This window comes from Lonchura striata, chromosome W (assembly GCF_050655825.1).
Source record: "Lonchura striata isolate lonStrDom1 chromosome W, ASM5065582v1, whole genome shotgun sequence".
Classification (NCBI taxonomy): Eukaryota; Metazoa; Chordata; class Aves; order Passeriformes; family Estrildidae; genus Lonchura; species Lonchura striata.
The window spans coordinates 9,059,313-9,079,224 of NC_140743.1; the positions used below are offsets into that span (position 1 = coordinate 9,059,313).

At 42.8% G+C, this 19,912-nt stretch overlaps 1 pseudogene; it reads right to left on the reverse strand.

Moving 5' to 3' along the window:
* Positions 1 to 2,277: 2,277 nt before the first annotated feature.
* LOC146763041 (syncytin-A-like) lies at positions 2,278 to 13,038 on the reverse strand (annotated as a pseudogene).
* Positions 13,039 to 19,912: the final 6,874 nt, after the last annotated feature.

The window sequence follows — 19,912 nt, forward strand, 5'->3', positions numbered from 1 at the left end:
ACTCTTTATGGGCCCCAAGTCACTGCCATCTCTGTGTGAAGAGTTTCTTGATTATCTCATCTCTTGCTTGAGCTAGTAAAAAAATTCTACATTGCAGAGTTTCTATTTCAACATTATGTTGTAACCTAAAACCATATTTAACACACTACTTAAGAGAATTAATACAGCATAACTTTCTAACATTACATATATAATATTCATTGTAACATTTACAAAAAGCCAATCATAAAATATGCATTTTTCACAGTTATGCATACATTCTATTTAAACAAGAAACTCTGTCTGGAATATGTCAACTCCTTTTAATCCCCACGGCATCTTCAAGTCTGAGCAAGGCCTGAAGAAATTAGCTTCTTCTGATAAGAAACCCATAAATTCCTCTTCTCTGGAATATTTAGGTGTTCTGTCACTGTTATCTTGAAGCGATTAACTAATTCTTTTTAAAAAAAAACCCACATACATAGTTCCTATTTTAACTACAAAACTACATTTACCATACTATTAAAATGTTAATACAGCACTTCTAATCAATATAACATAATACATATAGTATTCAATTTAATATTTGCAAAGAGCCAATCATAAAATATGCGTTTTTCACAAATATTGAAACTTGTTTTTCACACTTTTGTTCCTCTTTTACATCTTAGTCTGCCTCAAGGTGAATTCCGCAAGTGCCTGCCTGCAGTCGCGGCACCGCACTAGAAAGGAACAAAGCAGCCCTGCTCTGGTTTGGGTCGCCCTCAGATTGCCAGCAGCACCCGGCTGAGGAGAGAAGGTGTTATGAACAAAACAGCCTGGCTGAGACACTTTGGCTTAAGATAAGTACGGACACTGAAATGTTAATTAGCTAATCACTCCTGGGAATCACCTACACCCCCACCCAAACTAGGACTAGGATGCAAAATAAGCCAGTGGAATCATGGGAGGGGGTTTTGGGGATGAAAAACACCCCAAAATGAAAAAGAGGGGCACAGTGGAGGGGGCTGGATGGGTGTGCTGGTTGGGGAAAAGGGAACCCCATCCCTAGTCTGTGTTTGACCTGTCACCATAACCTGCAGAGGACCAGATTGGATTGGGCTGTGGGAAGCAGGCACAAGGAGAACAGACACTTTACCTGGTGTTACCAGGAGGGCAGGAGAGGGATAGCTGCTGCCGGATCTCGGCAGCAGGCTCTGCACATCCCCCCCCCCACTCTGCGGCTACCAGTGTGCCAGGAGGAAAGGAGAGAGGACGGTCTGCTGGGACTTCAGATACAGACTGGACACCTCTTCACCTCCGGCTACCAGCGTGCCACGGAGACTCCAGGGACAGACTCTGCACGCCTTCTCACCCTTCAGCTACTGGAAGAAGCTATACCACCCCCCTGCTGAGCTGACTTTTTAATAAAGAGCTGAACATTAATAAAGGCATAGAACTTGTTCATTTCAATTTGGGGGCTCATCCGGGATAGCCACACCCAAAGAGGAACCCTCGACAGCTGGACAGCTCGACCACCGGCGTCGAGGGACCCTCGGGATTTGCTGGCTACTGGACCTTAGGATCAGCATGAGACGAGCCACGCACAGGAACAACGCGGACGAGCCACGTGGAAGAGCAACACGAAGGGACGACGGATTGGTGAGAAAAACCGGGAGACGAGCGAGTGAGTGAGTGAGACGGGGGCCAGCAGCTCGGACCCCCGAAGTGAGAGGGACCCGCTAGTACCGCGTTTCCGGACTCCTGCAAAGGGGCTGGCCGGGAATGGGGGGAAGTGAGTGGAATAGAGGAGTGACTGTGGTGTCTCCTTAGAGGTAAAGGCCCTCCTCTGGGCATGTGGAGATTCTCTAGTGATAAAGTCCCTGGCAATCAGGGCGAGGGGGTTGTCCACAGCCGGGCAAGTGGGATGTGCCTGGCAGGTGGGGAAGGATGTCCTGGGAGGCAGGAGTCATATCCTGGCAGACAGGGGGCATGTCCTGGCAGGCAGGTGGCAGGTCCTGGCAGGCAGGAGGCAGGTCCTGGCAGGAAGGGGACATGTTCTGGTAGACAAGGGGCATGTCCTAACAGGCAAGGGGCATGACCTGGCAGGCAGGGGCATGTCCTGGGAGGAAGAAGGCATGTCCTGGCAGGCAGGCAGGAGTCATGTCCCTGGCAGGCAGGGGCATGTCCTGGGAGGAAGGGTGCATGTCCTGGCAGGCAGGCAGAAGTCATGTCCTCGCAGACAGGGGTCATATCCTAGCAGACAGGGGGCATGTCCTGGCAGGCAGGGCATGTCCTAACAGGCAGGGGCATGTCCTGTCAGGCAGAGAGCAGGTCCTGGCAGGCAGGAGTCATGTCCTGGCAGCCAGGGGGCATGTTCTGGCAGGCAGGGGGCATGTCCTAGCAGAGAGGGCATAGGTCCTGGAAAGAAGGGGGCATGTCCTGGCAGGCAGGGGCATGTCCCGACAGGCAGGGTGCATGTCCTAACAGGCAAGGGGCATGTCCTGGCAGGCAGGGGGCAGTGTCCTAAAGGCAGGGGGGCATGTCCTAACAGGAAAGGGGCATGACCTGGCAGGCAGGGGCATGTCCTGGGAGAAAGAGTGCATGTCCTGGCCGGCAGGCAGGCCCTGGCATGCAGGGGCATGACCTGGCTGGCAGGGAGAAGGTCGTGGCAGGCCGGGTAGGTGTTATGGCAGGCAGGAGGCATGTCCTAGCAGGCAGAGTAAGCAAGCAAGTAAAGAAGCAAGTAAAAAGGCAAGCAGGTTAAGCCTAGTAGGAGAGTCAGGCGAGGGGACTTGGCCGGAGTTCGAGTGTAAGGCTCGGCAGGACATTCGACCTTACCTCGGCAGGGAGACCAAGCTTCCTAAGCCTAGTAAGGACGTTGGGCAAAATGCCAAGTAAGAATTGGGGCGAGACCTCCCCAGGGTCCAAGCTTAGAAAGTCCATCAAGAAGTCAAAAAAAAAAGAACAGGAAAGCAGAAGACAATATATGTGAGTGTGATTAGTGGTTATCCTGGTCAAGGGACAGAGATAAATGCCAAGAGTGGGAGGTTAGCTCGAAGAGATTAAGATCAGTCAGGAGATTTAAAATCCTAGGTTGTGGGAAGGAGCCAAATGAATTATAGTTGCATATATATATATTCCTTTTTTGAGAGAGACATAATTTACGGTTTATATATATATATTTTTTTTTTTTTTTGAGGCCTGAAAATGGGAAGAGGTTATAGCAAAGGAGTGGATCCTTCAGAAGAGAAAGCAAACAGAATTCCTCCTAACAGCCCCTTGGGGCAATTGTTAGACCAATGGGATTCTTGAGAAACCACAAAGTGTCTGGACAAGCGTAAAATGATAAATTACAGTACAGAAGTATAGCCAAAGTTAAAATTACAGGGAGAGTGGCCATGGTATGGAACCCGAGATCAGTGGATGTGTAATCAGTTAAACCAACACCTAGAAGCCCAAGAAGACCTCGATGTAGAACAACTATCTTATGCAGCTTGCTGGCTGGAGAACTCTAGAAATGATGGGACTGTGAGAATATGCAAGTTACAAATAAAAAAAGAAGAGGATGGAGAAAAAGAGACTAGAAAAAAGAAAAAAATGGGACCCCCTTGAATACCTACCCCACTCTACTCCTGCTCCCTCCCCAACCATTTCCCCAGCTAATCCTTCGGCCCCTCCTATCCCATCATCCCTTCCCCAAATTTCCCCAACCATCTCCCCAACTCCCTCCTCCCCTTCTCCAATGAGAGTTTCCTTGCCTCCTCCCACTTGGGAGCTGAGGCCACCCTTCCCTAGTAATTGTTCACCACCTAGCATGCCCCATAGCCTCCAACAAGCATCTATCTCCACTACTATTTCCCCACCTGGTGCCTTGGGAGAAGGCCATATTGTAACACCCGATCCAAAATACCAAGGGTAGAAAAGCTCTTTCCCCTTAGAGAAGTTCCTATGGGTGGGGCAGCTGGAGGAGTTGGGTTTGTAGATGCACCTTTGACCGCTTCTGAAGTTTGGGGATTTAAGAAAGAGCTAGGAAATTTGGTAGAAGACCCTGTTGGAATATCTAATCAGTTAGACCAATTCTTAGGGCCAAATATCTATACCTGGGGAGAGCTGAACTCTATTCTAAGTATCCTGTTCTCTCCAGAAGAGGTCTGGATGATCCAAACAGCAGGGGTGAAGATATGAGAAAGAGAAAATAGACTGGGACCCCCAGGGGACCAAAAGATACTCTTAGTAGACCCCAGTTGGAATCCTAACCAGGAAGAAGGAAGGCAAAACATGAGAGACTATAGATCCCTCATGATGAGTGGAATCAAAGAGTCTATCCCTAGGGGAAGCAACACAAAATTGGCCATTGATAGTACTCAGGAGAAAGATGAGACTCCAGCAATTTGGCTTAACCGACTAAAACGAAATTTCCAGTTATATTCAAATATAGACCCAGATAGTCCAGAGGGTCAAGTCCTCTTAAAGGTCCAGTTTGTCACTAAATCCTGGCAGGATATCAGACGGAAGCTCAAAAAAATGGATGACTGGCAAGAAAAGAACATGAATGAGTTGCTCAAAGAAGCCCTAAGAATATATTTAAGGAGGGAGGAAGAAAAGGCCAAAACCAAAGCCAGAATTATGGTTGCAGTTGCTCGAGAAAGTGTAAGAGTAGAGAAATCACCAGCACTGATGTCTAAGCCAGGTTGGAATAGACCAGGGCCATTATCAAAAAGGGGTAGAGACCAACCAGCACCATCATATGAAACAAATGAGAGTTTTAACAAGTTCAGGAAACCTGAGGCCTCACAAAGCAACAGGAGGTGCTATTACTGTGGTGAGATAGGACACCTTAAGAAGAATTGTAAGAAATTTCACCTTGATGAAGCAATTCAGAAAGAACAAGAAGTCTTAGAAGAGATTTCAAGAGGAGACAACTAGGGGTGTCAGGGGCTCTATAAGTTAGGAGATCCAATGAACCATCAAGAAGAGCCCTTGGTAAACTTTGAAGTAGGTCCCCATTATGAAGATTTTGAGTTCTTAGTTGACACAGGGGCAGATAAGTCCAGTATAAACAAGTTACCAGTAGGAGTCACCATTGGAAAGAAGGTCTGTGAGGTTTTAGGGGCAGAAGAAAGGCCATTTAAAGCATCTATAGCTGAAAATATAGAAATCAAGGGGAATTCTAGACAATGTTTGGCAGACTTTATCTATCTGCCAAATTTAGGAAGTAATCTCTTGGGAAGGGACTTGCAAGTCCAATTGGGGGTAGGGATCATCCCACGAGATGCAAGTATGGTAGTCCAGGTCATGAGACTGACCCAGAGAGACATAGAAGAAATAGACCCCAAAGTATTGGCGGAAGAAAATAAGCGTGGATATTTAAACATCACACCAATAAAAATAAAAATGCAAAGAGATACACCCCCTATCCGAGTCAAGCAATACCAAATATCCCCTGAGGGCAGGAGAGGATTAGCCCCAGTGATCGAACGACTACTAGAGCAAGATATTCTAGAATCATGTATGTCCCCCCATAACACCCCTATACTAGCTGTAAGAAAAGCAGAAGGGAAATACAGGCTAGTTCAGGACTTAAGGGAAGTAAACAAGAAAACTATTACCAGACACCCCGTGGTATCCAACCCCTATACCCTGTTAAGCCAAATTCCAAGAGAGCATGCCTGGTTCACAGTTGTAGATTTGAAAGATGCCTTCTGGGCATACCCGCTAGCAGAGGAATGTCGTGACTGGTTTGCATTTGAGTGGGAAGATCCTGACAGAAGGAGGAAGCAGCAGCTAAGATGGACACATCTCCCACAGGGGTTTACAGAATCCCCAAACCTCTTTGGGCAAGCACTAGAGGAATTATTGGGGCAGTTCACCCCTGAGGAAAATGTTCAGATCTTACAGTATGTAGACGACTTATTAGTATCTGGAGAAGAGCGAGGCTGGGTCAAAGCCACTAGTGTTCGACTCCTAAATTTCCTAGGAGAAAATGGCCTAAAAGTATCCCAAGAAAAACTACAATTTGTAGAATCTCAGGTGATCTACCTAGGTCATATAATTGGAGAAGGATATAAGAAATTAAGTCCTGAAAGAATCTCAGGTATCCTGTCTATCCCAGCTCCCAAGACGAAGATAGATGTAAGGAAGCTACTAGGATTGTTTGGTTATTGTAAGCTGTGGTTAGATCAATACACTAAAAGTGTGAGGTTCCTTTATGATAAATTAGTAGACTCTGAGCCTATGAAATGGACAAAAAAAGATGAAGAAAAACTACAAAATTTGAAAACTAAACTATCCTCAGCACCTGTTCTAAGCCTGCCTGACCTTAAGAAAGAGTTTAACCTCTTTGTGAGCACAGAAGGAGGAATTGCATATGGGGTATTAACTCAGGAGTGGGGAAGGCATAAAAAGCCAATAGCCTCCCTCTCAAAGCTACTAGACCCAGTAGCCAGAGGATGGCCAACTTGTCTGCAAGCAATTACAGCAGCAGCCATCCTAATAGAAGAAGCTCAAAAGTTAACCCTGCAAGGAAAAATTAAAGTCCATACACCCCATGACCTAAAAACGGTACTAGGCCAAAAAGCTCAGCAGTGGTTGACTGATTCTAGAATATTGAGGTATGAAATCATCTTAATGAACACAGGTGACCTAGAGTTAGTCACCTCCAAATGTCTAAACCCTGTACAGTTTCTTGCTGGAGAACCCCTGGCTGATCTAGAACATGACTGTATTGAACTCATAAATCTACAGACCAAAGTGAGAGAAGATTTAGAAGATGTACCCCTACCATATGGGAGATCTCTTTTTATAGATGGGTCCTCAAGAATAGTAGGAGGGAAAAGAGCCTCAGGGTATGCTGTCATAGATGGGGAAAGCATGAAAGTCGAAATAAAAGGGAAACTACACTCAAATTGGTCAGCCCAGTGTTGCAAAGTCTATGCCTTGAAAAGAGGACTAGACCTATTAGAGGGAGACCAAGGAACTATTTACACAGACTCGCAATATGTGTTTGGGATCATACATACCTTCAGAAAAATTTGGGAAGAACGGGGCTACCTAAACTCGAAAGGGAAGAATTTGGTGCATGAGAGGCTGATAAAACTAGTATTAGAATCCTTACAAAAGCCCACAGAGATAGCTGTGGTGCACATAAAGGGACATCAGAAAGGACATACCCATGAAGAGGAGGGAAACAGATTAGCAGATCAGATAGCTAAAGAAGCAGCCTCAGACACAACAAGCCCAGTAAAAGCTTTTAGAATGGAAGTAGGACTAAGTAGAGATGGAGAAGAGCCAAGGTTCAGTGAGAAAGAACTAAAATTAATAAAAGAATTAAGATTACATCAAGGGGAACAGGGAGTATGGTTAACTCCAGATGGGTGTAAATTCCTGAATAAAGCCCTAGCTCGAAGAGTGCTAGTAGAGTTACATGAACTGACACACTGGGGAATCCAAGGTTTGTGTGACCACTTTTTACGGGAAAATTTATGTATTAGAGTATATGATCTGGCAAAAGCAGTCACAAGAGGGTGTGCAATTTGTTTGAAAACTGACCAAAAAGTAATGAGAAAAACAGCACATGGGGAAGGAAAACTTGCTTTAAGACCTTTCCAGAACATACAAGTAGATTTCACTGAAATGCCTTCTGTGCAGAAGTACAAGCATTTACTAATGATCGTAGATCATCTCACTCACTGGGTGGAGGCTTTCCCAACCAAAAAGGAAACCGCTCAAGAAGTTGCAAGAATAATCTTCGAAAATATCATACCTCGATACGGGCTAGTCAATAACATCGACTCGGACCGGGGTCCACATTTTGTTGCTCAAACTTTGCATCAAGTAACAGAAGCCCTGGGGATAAGGTGGAGATTGCACACCCCATGGCATCCTCAAAGCTCAGGAAGAGTAGAAAGGATGAATAAAACTCTTAAAAATAGAATAACCAAATTAATTGAAGAGACAAAAATGAATTGGCTCAAGTGTTTACCTCTCGCTCTCTTACGCATCAGAACAAGACCTTGGTCCGACATAGGGGTTTCTCCTTATGAAATGATCTTTAGACTCCCTTTTCTAATCACCCCTTTCAGTACTGCAGATTATTTAGAAGGGGAGGCAACAACTCAAAAATATTTAAAAATCATAGGAAAATCCCTAGAAGGCCTCAGAAAGAAGGGGTATCTTTCCCAGACCTCCCCTCTGGATACCAATGCCCACAACATCAGTCCCAGGGACTGGGTGTTAATAAAATCCTGGAACACCACTCCACTAACCCTCAAATTTGAAGGACCTTTTCAGGTGTTACTCACCACACACACTGCGGTGCGAACCCAAGAAAAAGGCTGGACCCATATCACCAGAGTAAAAGGACCAGTGCCACCCACAGAGGCCAGACCAGACCCAACAGAGTCACCCACCTCCTCTTGTGCATGGACAGTAATTAAGGGACCAGAAGACTTAAAATTAACTTTAAAGAAGACTTGCTAGAAGCTAATACACAGTAAGGTGGTAATAACCATTTGAGTTAAAGTACCATAGTAAAAGTTTAAGTATTTTGTAATTGTTTAATAAGTATCCTTTAGCCAAGGAAATCCACTAAAGGAATTTTTAATTAGACTATTATTAAGTCCAACTTTGTTCCTAGGAATTAGGAGGATTACCCAAAGAAGCTAACCCAAAAAAAAAAGCCGGAGACTGTAAGTTGATCCGGAGACTGTAAATTGATGTGGGATTAAGCCCAATCAAAGAAATAGAGGAGGGATTTGTTATGAACAAAACAGCCTGGCTGAGACACTTTGGCTTAAGATAAGTACGGACACTGAAATGTTAATTAGCTAATCACTCCTGGGAATCACCTACACCCCCACCCAAACTAGGACTAGGATGCAAAATAAGCCAGTGGAATCATGGGAGGGGGTTTTGGGGATGAAAAACACCCCAAAATGAAAAAGAGGGGCACAGTGGAGGGGGCTAGATGGGTGTGCAGGTTGGGGAAAAGGGAACCCCATCCCTAGTCTGTGTTTGACCTGTCACCATAACCTGCAGAGGACCAGATTGGATTGGGCTGTGGGAAGCAGGCACAAGGAGAACAGACACTTTACCTGGTGTTACCAGGAGGGCAGGAGAGGGATAGCTGCTGCCGGATCTCAGCAGCAGGCTCTGCACATCCCCCCCCACCCTTCGGCTACCAGTGTGCCAGGAGGAAAGGAGAGAGGACGGTCTGCTGGGACTTCAGATACAGACTGGACACCTCTTCACCTCCGGCTACCAGCGTGCCACGGAGACTCCAGGGACAGACTCTGCACGCCTTCTCACCCTTCAGCTACTGGAAGAAGCTACACCCCCCCCCCGCTGAGCTGACTTTTTAATAAAGAGCTGAACACTAATAAAGGCATAGACCTTGTTCATTTCAGAAGGCACTAAGTAACAGAGCAGCCCCACTATAGTCCAAGGCGCTCCAGCCTGCTACCAGTGTCCGGACGGAGCATGAAAGCATGGAGTCCAAAACGCTCCAGCCGACTACCCTGCCACCTTGTGCCATGAGGAAGGGAGAGACACTCCATAAGACTTGAGCCGGAGAATACCAGTCACCCTTCTCGACGGAGCTGCTGCCGGAGAGATAAACGGGAAAGGTGTATGATGCCATTTTCCCTTTGTCTCCCTACACAAGATTTCCCGTGGCAGACACCATCTTCAGGAAGAGAGGGGTGTCACCCCGCCATTCCAGGTTTCTCTGAAAAACAGAGTTCACTCTTTAGAATTTTTTAAAGTTTAATAAAGGATAAAAGAAGGACAAATAATTAATCCAGCACTGGGGTTCTTTTCGTGAACGGTCAAAGAGCACACTGGTAGCTTAAAATCATGTTCTCTATATGCATTTCCATTGCTGGGGTTACATGCATATAAATTAGCTTATACGTTATTCAAACATTACTTCGAGTTTTTGATGTTCCAAGAACTCTTTTGTTTGTTTTCAACCTCTGACTTGTCTGCATAACATTCTGTAAATTATGTCTATATATTTTATTTCTTCCCGAAGTTCCTTCCTGTTGTTTCACACTCTCTGATAACAAGTAGTTAATAAGTCCTCTCTAGGGCTCTCACTGTTATTTTATCTCTTGGAGAGGCCAGTCTGCAGATGTGAGAAACAGCATAATTGTTTTACACCATTCTCTGAGTTAGTTACATAAAAGCATTTTTAACATTACATAGTCTTTATTTTAATATTTTGCTAAAGTCTAGAATATAGTATTTTTATCACACTATTATTTATATAAACTATATGGTGCATACATAAACAGATTATACTATACCCAAAAGCTGTTAAAAAGTAAGTATAAATTGTACCATATCAAAAATACTTGTGACTATTAACAACATGCAAAAGTTAGTATATTAATGTGAAAGCCAATATTAAACTGTCATTTTTCACAATTTTCCCCCTCTTCTTTTCTTACTTCATTTGACTTGAGCTACAGTTTTTGAACCTTTGTGCTCTCAGCACACTGATACCTTTCATAGATCTTAAGTGCCTTCTTTAGGTTCTTGTCATCTTTTGATTTCTTTAACACCATAATTTTCTGCATTTCTTATGAGGTTCCTGATAAGACATTAATTTTGAAGAATTAAGAATTTTAGGAAAGTTAAGATGAAAGTTAAATTACATGTTGCTGAGTTAGCGGAAGTAGATAAATAGGCTTTGTTCATAGTTAACAGTAGCCGGATCCATTAACTCATTGCTTGTCAACTTTATGTTTGGGTATCTGTGCTTATAATGAGAAACAGAATGTGATAAACAGATTTCAGGGACACAAAACAGTTGCAGACTTCCCATACTTGAAGAATCTATTGTATAGCAGAAAACTACAGGATTCATTTGTCACGTATGCATGGAAAAGGTAGAAAGGTCAGAACGAGGAAGACTTATTTTACTTCTTCATTTTGGAGACCCCTCCCTAAAATGGACCCCTGACTCATTTCAGGGAACAGAACTACGCATGCTTAATAGCCTTTTTGCCAATTAGCATACAAAGCTGAGCAGAGGAAATGACAGGGATATGAATATAAAAAGCCAGGGACCTCATAAAACGGGAAAACTGGACAGGCCAGAACGCACATCCAACCAATATGATTAATGCAACGTTCTCCGTTTATTCGAGAGAAGATGGCAGTTTATATACACTTCTACATAGTTTACAGTTTACAAAGGCACTCTGATTGGCAAGCTAACATTGTTTATCTTTGTCTTAAGGTGGCTCAAACCTTACACTATAAACCTATACTACTTCACACCAGAGAGCCCAGTGCTCCCCATCACACCTTAATACAATTTCTAACTGTGCCACAAGGTCTTAATTTCTAACTGTGTCAGAGGCTGGAAGGCCTCGCAAGGCCCAAATCTGAGGCCTAGACTGGAGTAGCTCAAATCTCATTCCAAACATAAATCATGACCTCTGTCTCTCAGAAATGCTGCAACAATTCCCTCTTTTTCTTTTTGAGCTACCCAGGCTGACATGAAGGCGCGATGAACTATTTTTTGCATACACTGTAATAAACACGGTATAAAAATCAAAATAATTATAAAGATAAGAAGAAGTACAATACCAAAACTAATTAAGTCTTTGATCCAGCCAGCAAAACCTAAAGAATTGAGCCAGTTATCAGATGGAGTGTCTATTACTGTAATTTTTTTCATGTTGTCTTTCAATAATGTTAATTGTTTATAAATTGATTGAGAATGGTCAGACAAATTCATGCAGCACATGCCTTCAAATTCTTCGCACCCATGTCCTTGTGCTAAAAGAAGGAAATCGATGGCAGCTCTGTTTTGAAGAACTGCATGACAGGTACTACCTATATCAGTGGCAAGCTCACTTAACATTTTAGATGTAATATTAATTTGTTTTCCTGTCCAGCAGGCTAGAGCTCTCAATTGTGGGAGAGCTTTCAATGAGGCGACTCCTGGGGCGAAAAGTGAAGCTAGTACTACAGAAGCATGCTCCCATAATGACACTAGATCTTTACAATTGGGGTCCATTTGGAGAACACTGCGTTTGACTCGTTGAGTCTTCTATGGCAATTCGAGAACTTGATGTATGGTGGGAGCAAAAAAGCGTTAACCTACCGATATAACATGGGCCTCCTCCTAGCATTCTGAGGGACTGCCGACCAGGCTTAGTCCCCACAGATAAGGAAGGTTCCTGGGGGCAGTTTTCCTGCACCACCTCTTGACGGTGTCACAGATTGAGTCTAATTGTTACAATATTCTGAATAATTATAATACAATGGTGATCTGGGAGACAACCAAGTGTTGTCATCTGTTAACTGTCTTTTTTCTTGAGTTGGTTTGGTAGCATAAGGTCCAAATATCAAACAGTAATTTCCTGGGACAGAACCCAAAAGATCAAATTTTTTAAGATTGGCATCAATAAATTTAAAGTTTTGCACAAATGCAACAGCTTGCGCTCCCAGGGTGCTATTTGGATTTATTTGAGATCAGGTCCAAGTTTTGAACTCTGCCATGGGACCCAACAAGACTCCAATTAAACAAGTACAAAAAGGGTTAGATGGTGTGGCTAACGACAGGCAGAATGAATCTTGCCTAGTTTGTTTGGGCCAAGTGATCCACATATTTTCTCTCTTGTCAATGTCAAGGATTCCAGATACTTCAATAACTAAAACATTACTTAATAGAAACATTGAGACCCACCACATATTTCTCAGGTTCTTGAATGCCCTGTTTAACATGAAAGAAACAAACTTAATTCTAAACATAAACTATAACTTATGATAAACTTAATGTTATGTTTATGATTATCTAACTTATTTTCCCTCTTTTTCTTTTGCCATTGAAAAACAATGGCAAATTGAAGAGAAGAATTACAAGCCCTACTAAAACCAATTAAAACTTAGTAACTAAATTCTATAACATCCCTAATTCCCACATCTATGAAGAAACCCAAAATCCAAGATCTTTTGTGGGTGAAACACAAGTCTTTGCACAATTCACATCTTCTGTGCATCTTCTGCTTCCACTTGTGGAGAGATCAGTGCTCTCTTGCAGTTGATAAGTTCCACATTCTTCATTGAAATCCATCCAGATTCTGCACGTGTTCAAACACAAACCAAACACCCCCCACAGGGACTGGAGAGTTCTTTCTCAATTCTGTTATCTAACATTGAATTAACAAATGGAGATACAAACATCTTTGTTACAAACATGAAAAACATCAAGAACAGAACAATGTATATAGTAAAGAAACTAACAACAAATAAAAATCAATCAGATAATACACAATTAATATTACATATAAAATCACAGTTATCAAGTGCTACACTATCAAATTGTCATCCCAGAGTCTGCAGCAGCTGACAATCCTTAAAACAACAGAGATTTGGATAAAACATGTCCGGATCATGTCCTTCCAAAACTCCCTTTGAGGCTCAGCTGTCCTATACGGTCTAATTGTCAAGCCAAAAGGACTTGAATACTTTTTGATGCAGAAAACACCTGGGTCAATCACACCATCCAAGTAGAGCCAGAGCTTGGCCAGAGCTCGAACTCTAATTGGAGGGTATGTTTTAACACATTATAAAACAAAAGTCTTAAAAATAACAGTTATGAGTAAAAACCCTATGATTAAAAATTTATCAAACCATCAAATAATTGAACCTGTCTAAAATTGCCTTCAAAACAAAAATTCTCTAAATACAACAAACCCTTTCTTCAGAAATCTGAAAATTTGAAGTCTGAAATCTTGGACCAAAATCTGGACAATGAATTTGTAAAAGAAGATGAACTGCAGCTGCATAAAAGATTGGATAAAGAAAACACATGAGAAGTTAAAAAATCAAAAACACAGGATCCTGAAAAAACATCTTGTAATCAATCACCTAAGGAGACAATAAAACATATGAAAACTGACTGCAAATACCATAACAATACCTCAATACCTTAATACCTTAATAATAATTATTATCACAAAAATCAGACAACTCACATTATATGATCAGCTTATCAACAAGAAATGTTTAAAATAGTTTAAGACAATCCTTTTAAAGCATTCATATAACATTAGTAACAATCACTACTTATCATTACCTACAAAAACTTAACAATAATCACTATCTTATTATCTATAAAACTTAAAAATCATCATTATTTGTATTATTATCTATAAAAAATAAAAAAAAATTCATAAACTCAATACCAACATTCCATCTGATTGATATTTCTCAAATCTTTGTTTTCAAAGACATTTTTGGTAATTAAATCATTACTAATACTTCTATCTTTATACAGTGATTTTCATTTATATCATGTTTGAAATAACATTGATTCACATAATGTTCATCCTTCTTTGTATCTTGGAGAACACTGGGTACTGCTGTACCTTCCGTTACGTTTTCTGTCTCCTTGTGTCGTTACTTAATGAAGCAGCTGCAATGATGTGTCCTTACTGTTGCATTGCATCTTGGTTTGTGACTGGGAACACTGCAGTTTGGCCGTTCTGTTCAGCATGTGTGGCTCTGACAAGCATTTTGTCAACTGGACAGCCTTGAGGAAGGGTAGCTAAGACGGTTTTTGTGTGTGAGTTAGCATTCTCAGAAGCAAGTGAGCGGAATAAATGTTCCTGAATGTCTGGTGGCACATCAGGATTATCTTTCAAAGCAGCTGCCAGCCTATCAATAAATTGCCCATATGGTTCGGTGGCTTCTTGCTTTATGGTCGCATAGGATGCTGATTTTTTATTATCTGGTACCCAAAGCAAAGCTTGAAGGGCCAGCTGCTGTGACAATTTATGTATTTCAGTGGGATAGGTAGGTTGCACTTTGTTAGTTGCATATTGTCCATGCCCAGTCAGCATATCTGCCTGGACTCCATGGAAAGGATCTCCAACAACTGTATGTCTGTTGGCCTCATCAACTGCTAAACGTCTCCATTCCCTTTCAAACATGAGGAACTGCGAGGGTGCCAGCAGCAGAGAGGCAATATTAGATGAATCAGCGGGACAAAGCACATCTGCTGTAAATATATATTGAATGATGTTTCTGGCTGCCTCTGACCTGATCCCATAAGTAGTGACTGTCTGCTTAGCTGATTGTAGAATCTTCCACTCATGGGGCTCCCACACGGCATTCTCATTAGACACTATGACAGGACAAGCCAGGGAACTGACAGCCTTGACTCAGCCCCGTTTCGTCACCAACTCCGCCTGTCTCCTCAGGTGTCACCCCGCCTCCCGAGGGACCCGGCAGGGACACTTCCGGGTTCGCCTCACTCCGCGGAACCGGCAAGCTGTTAACATCCGCTGTCTGCGGGCACACTTCCGGCCCTGCCGCGCCAGCGCTTCCCTCGGTCTCGCGCCGGCCGTCCCCGTGCCGGTCGGCCCCGCGCTCGCCTCTATATGAGCGACAAAATCCTTTACAGAGGGACTGACTGGAGCCTGCTGCCCTCGCACTGGCCGCATGTTACAAACACTAAAGAATTTTTCAACCCGAGATGGCTTCTGGACTCCTGTCTGTTCTGATGTGGCTCGCTCAAACACCTGAATCGCGGTTTCTGCGGCTTTTTTCTCGGCGGCCATGCTTTACAGGGTATGTAAAACATTTTTCCAAATGCCTCTGTTATAAATGAGAATTTATTCAGCCAGATTAAAAATAAAAATAATTTTATTAGCGGTCAAATTCTATCTAGCCAGTGAAGCGGTACGCGGAATAAATAAATAGACTCCACAACTCAATGTAGTTATGAAGTGGGTATGTATGCCAGCGCCCGGCACAAGTGAGATAGCTCTCCAAAGTCTTGTGCCCCGAGCTGGAGTTTGTCCCACAATTTTATTCACAAAGGTGTTCCATATGCAATACATTACACAACTTTTCTATGCATATTCAACCCCTGGCCCCGCCTGTCTTCGCCTCTCATGCTAAATAGGTCCACGCTCTTCTGGGCATGCGTGGTTTTTTGTGGTGGTCTTTACAGGGGTCGCTGGTGTTCTTCTGAGGCTGAAACCATAGCCTTCTTCTGCATTGAACTTTTGAACTCTTCTCCTCTGCGCATGCGCTTTTGGCTTTCTGCTCTGTTATCTGGGTAAGTCTATCATCCTTGACAGAGGGGCCTCCTTATCTGAGTTCTTTGCATTCCTGGTCTTCTCTGGTATTTGTCTTTTTGCAAGAAGCTTTAAATAATTTTTTTTTTTTCTCTATGTCTTTTGCGCCATGGCAGAGGTTTCTTAAAATTCAACAAATGATTCTACAAACATGATACATTCATTTTTGATACATTCATTTTTGATACATTCATTTTGTTAGCTCAAGTGATCTCTGGAAAATCTCTTATTTCACCAGCCACAAGGAAAGAACAGAGCCGAGCCCGGGATCGGCCCTGGGTGTGTAACAAGGAGTCAGCCTCAGCAGAGGTCTTCCCCTATGCCCACACACCTCCATCCTGGCCCGAGTGGTTTTTATAGGGAAAATTCCGCCTGAGGCCAAGATTTTAGCAATCAGTCTTTTCTTCTATTCAGAGTCCATAGGTTAATAAGATTTTCTTTTTTGGTGATGAGGAGGAATAATTCAGTGTCTGGAGTAGGTGAATCCCTGATGAGATTTACGGGAACGCTGCATTCACATGGATCTGTCTGAGGATTTCCATGATATCCATCTTGGGCCGTTTATGTGATGATCAGCACCTGATGATCAACACTTGGAGTCCCATGGAGTCTCGACATGGCCCATCTCGTGGCTGAGCCACATCCTTTTACTTGTAAATCAGTTTCCAATATACACCCAGTCTCGCTTGCAAAGGGGGGTGGGGGGGGGGAGGAACTAATACAATCGGGCATAATCTAACAAGTATCCAATATTACATATTTCATACAAGGAATGGGGCGAATTATATTTACTACACATAACAATCCCCCACCTTTTATATTAACCCATTAATTCGCGCCCTAATTTCTACCTCTACTGACTCTCAAGGTAGTGTATTGACTGCCTTGAGACTGGCTTCTAGTCTACATTTGGAATTTCTTGGTAAATTTTGTAGTTTTTGAGTTTTTTTGGGGTTTTTTGTTTGTTTTTTTTTTTTTTCTTTTATTTGTCTTTGAAATTTTGCTAGAGCCTCAGCTGCCCTGCTGTGAGAATTTTTTTTCTCTCAGTGTTATTTTTGGTACCTGATTTGTTTTTCTAAGGGCAGCTTCTGTTCGCTTAGGGATTTTAGCCTTTCATGATCTATTATATTTTTCTCATCTTAGCTTTATTTTTTGTATTACTTGTTTCATCTTATTTTCTGGATCTATTCCTTCTTTATTCTTGGTGAAACAAAACATTTTATTATACTGCAGATAGACTGTCATCTTGATCCTCTAAGAGATCTAGAATGATTGGCTTAGCTTTTAGAGGTATCTTATTTTCATATTTCAGATTATTCCCCACCCAGTAGGTTTTTTTCTCTATTACACACATACTAATTTTATTCGGATTGTAACACACTGGGTTAGCTTGGAAATAAGCAACAAAGATAGACTCCTGCCTTCCTCCAACCTATATAGTATGGTTACATTCGTTATAAACTGGAATTGAGATTTCCCCTGTGTTCTTTCGATGCAGTTGATGAACTGACTGTCTGTTTTCACGGTATGTTTTTGATTTCTCCTTTAATTTGTATACCCCCTGTTGAGTGTTTGGCTCATGTCTTGGTTCGACAAGACAGGAGTCTGTGAAAGAGGGCAAAGCCTCCTGTGCAATGGAGAACGGCAAACCCCCCTCCCTCTGAATTACCAGGATCTTTAAATTAAAAGGCTCTCAGGCAAAGATATGGGAGTGGGAGTAACAATTCTTTACTAGGAGAAAACTAGACAACAATTTAAAAAGGCAAATGCAATCGGTACAAACAAAACCAGTGAAAGAAAAAAGTCTAGAACCTGAGGAATGCCAGTATCAGTTTTGCTGGGACAATTGCTTTCCCTTGCAATAGTTGATGAGTTGCAGCTGAAGTGGTGATCTTTAGAAGGGTATAATTTTCCTCTGAAGATCTGGTGGCAGTGGGGGCCGGTCTTCCTCTGCGCCGAGGTTGCCTCCGAGCTCCCCCGCCGTCGGCTCAGCGCGCGCCGGCTGCTTCGCTGCGAGTGCCGCCCAAGAGAGAGAGAGCGAGAGCTGCTTTTCTGGGAATCCCGCGAAGAGAGAGAGAGAGCTGCTTCTCTCGGAGTCCCGCGAAGAAGAGAGAGAGCTGCTTCCCCCCTCTGGGTGGGACCCCTCACGGTGTTACATTTTTTCAGCTCTTCATTGAATCAGTCAATGGTGTATAAACAAACCATTGCCTCTACAGGACAAACCATTGTCTCTGAGAGAGATAACAAAAACCTGTCCAACCGGTTCGCCTTCGACAGATGGCAAATGGAATACAAGCTTATCTTACAACCCAGGACAGCTCAAGACACGGTTTATTAGGCTTACCCCTGCTGCAGTTTTATGAGGTGAAGGGTAACTTCTCTGTGTATCTGCCCCCAAGTTCCCCCTTGAGGCATGTGGCTAGGCTTAGGCTTACTAGGATTACTCTCACTGCTAGGATCTCTCTGCCGTTCCCAGCGCCCACTGGGGTGCCTCCAGCGGCAGGGCAAACCATCTTCTTGGCAGCAGGAATCTTCGTCTGTGGTTTCATGCTCAGGCTGAGCTGCATACCTGTTTAAAAATGCCTCCCTGGTGTAGTTCAGCAGAGTCTGCGCGTTGTTCAACTTATGACACTCAACAATAATAATTTTAGTTTTGCAAGTAATTTCTCCCTTAATCCGTTCTAATATGGGAAAACACCAGATTATTGAATCTAATTGAAACAATCTCAGCCTTGTGGCTATTACCAGAAAATGGTTAGTCAGGTCTAACTCCTGCTCAAAGCACTCTTACAAAACCTACTTAGTTTGAGCAGTCTAAACTTTACAAGAGTATTCGTAGGGGAAACATACAAAGGATAATAGTTACACTCAGGCATAGAAAGTTTGATTGAGATGTTTTCAGTCATTTACTTTGCTGATGCAGGGTTATCTTCATATTTCCGGGGTGGGAGGTGATTTTCTACTCTGGTGCCTGATCTTGGAGTTTGACTTTCTTTATCCTTGGTGCGTGTGTCCTCAGTAACTCTTTTCATCTTTTTCAGTCCACTTAAGTCTGTCTCTGGTAAGTTTGTTATATAAAAACCTTACTTTTTCACTGTTTCCTTCGATCTATTGTCTGCAAAAGCCCAAAAGTCTCAGCAATTGTCTGATTTTTCTTTTTTGTCTTAGGAGAGGGCAATGCAATTATTCTTGTCACCCGGTCTGGATCTAGTTTCTTTTTCTCTTTTGTCAACTAGTGCCCCAAATATTTTACTTCAGGTTCGGTGAATTGTAATTTAGACTTTGAAACTTTCAACCCTTGTCCTCCCAGGAAGTTTAATAAAGCTATGGTTCCAGCTCTGACTTCTTCCTCTTTAGAGCCAGCTACCAATAAGTCATCTACATATTGTAATAGTTTGGTCCCAGGGACTGGCACAAATTCGCTGAGCACCCTTTCAACTGCCTGACCAAAAAGATTTGGTGAGTCTACAAACCGTTGAGGGAGGGAAGTCTATCTTAGTTGTTGTTTATTGTGGGTGTCTGGATCCTCTCATTGGAAGGCAAAATAATTACGGCTTTCCTCAGCTAGAGGACAAGTCCAGAAGGCATCTTTTAGGTCGATTACACTATACCATTTATTATCTGGGGACACATTGTTCAGCAAAGTATATGGATTAGAGACTGTGGGAAAATAGGGTTTTTGTTCTTTGATTTACTGCTCTTAAGTCTTGTACTAGCCGATAATTACCATCTGATTTTTGAACTGCCAAGATAGGTGTATTATGTCTTGACATGCAAGGCTCTAAGGTGCCCCTTTTTATGAAATCTTCGATTATTGGTTTTAATCCTTTTCTTCCCTCTAGAGGGATGGG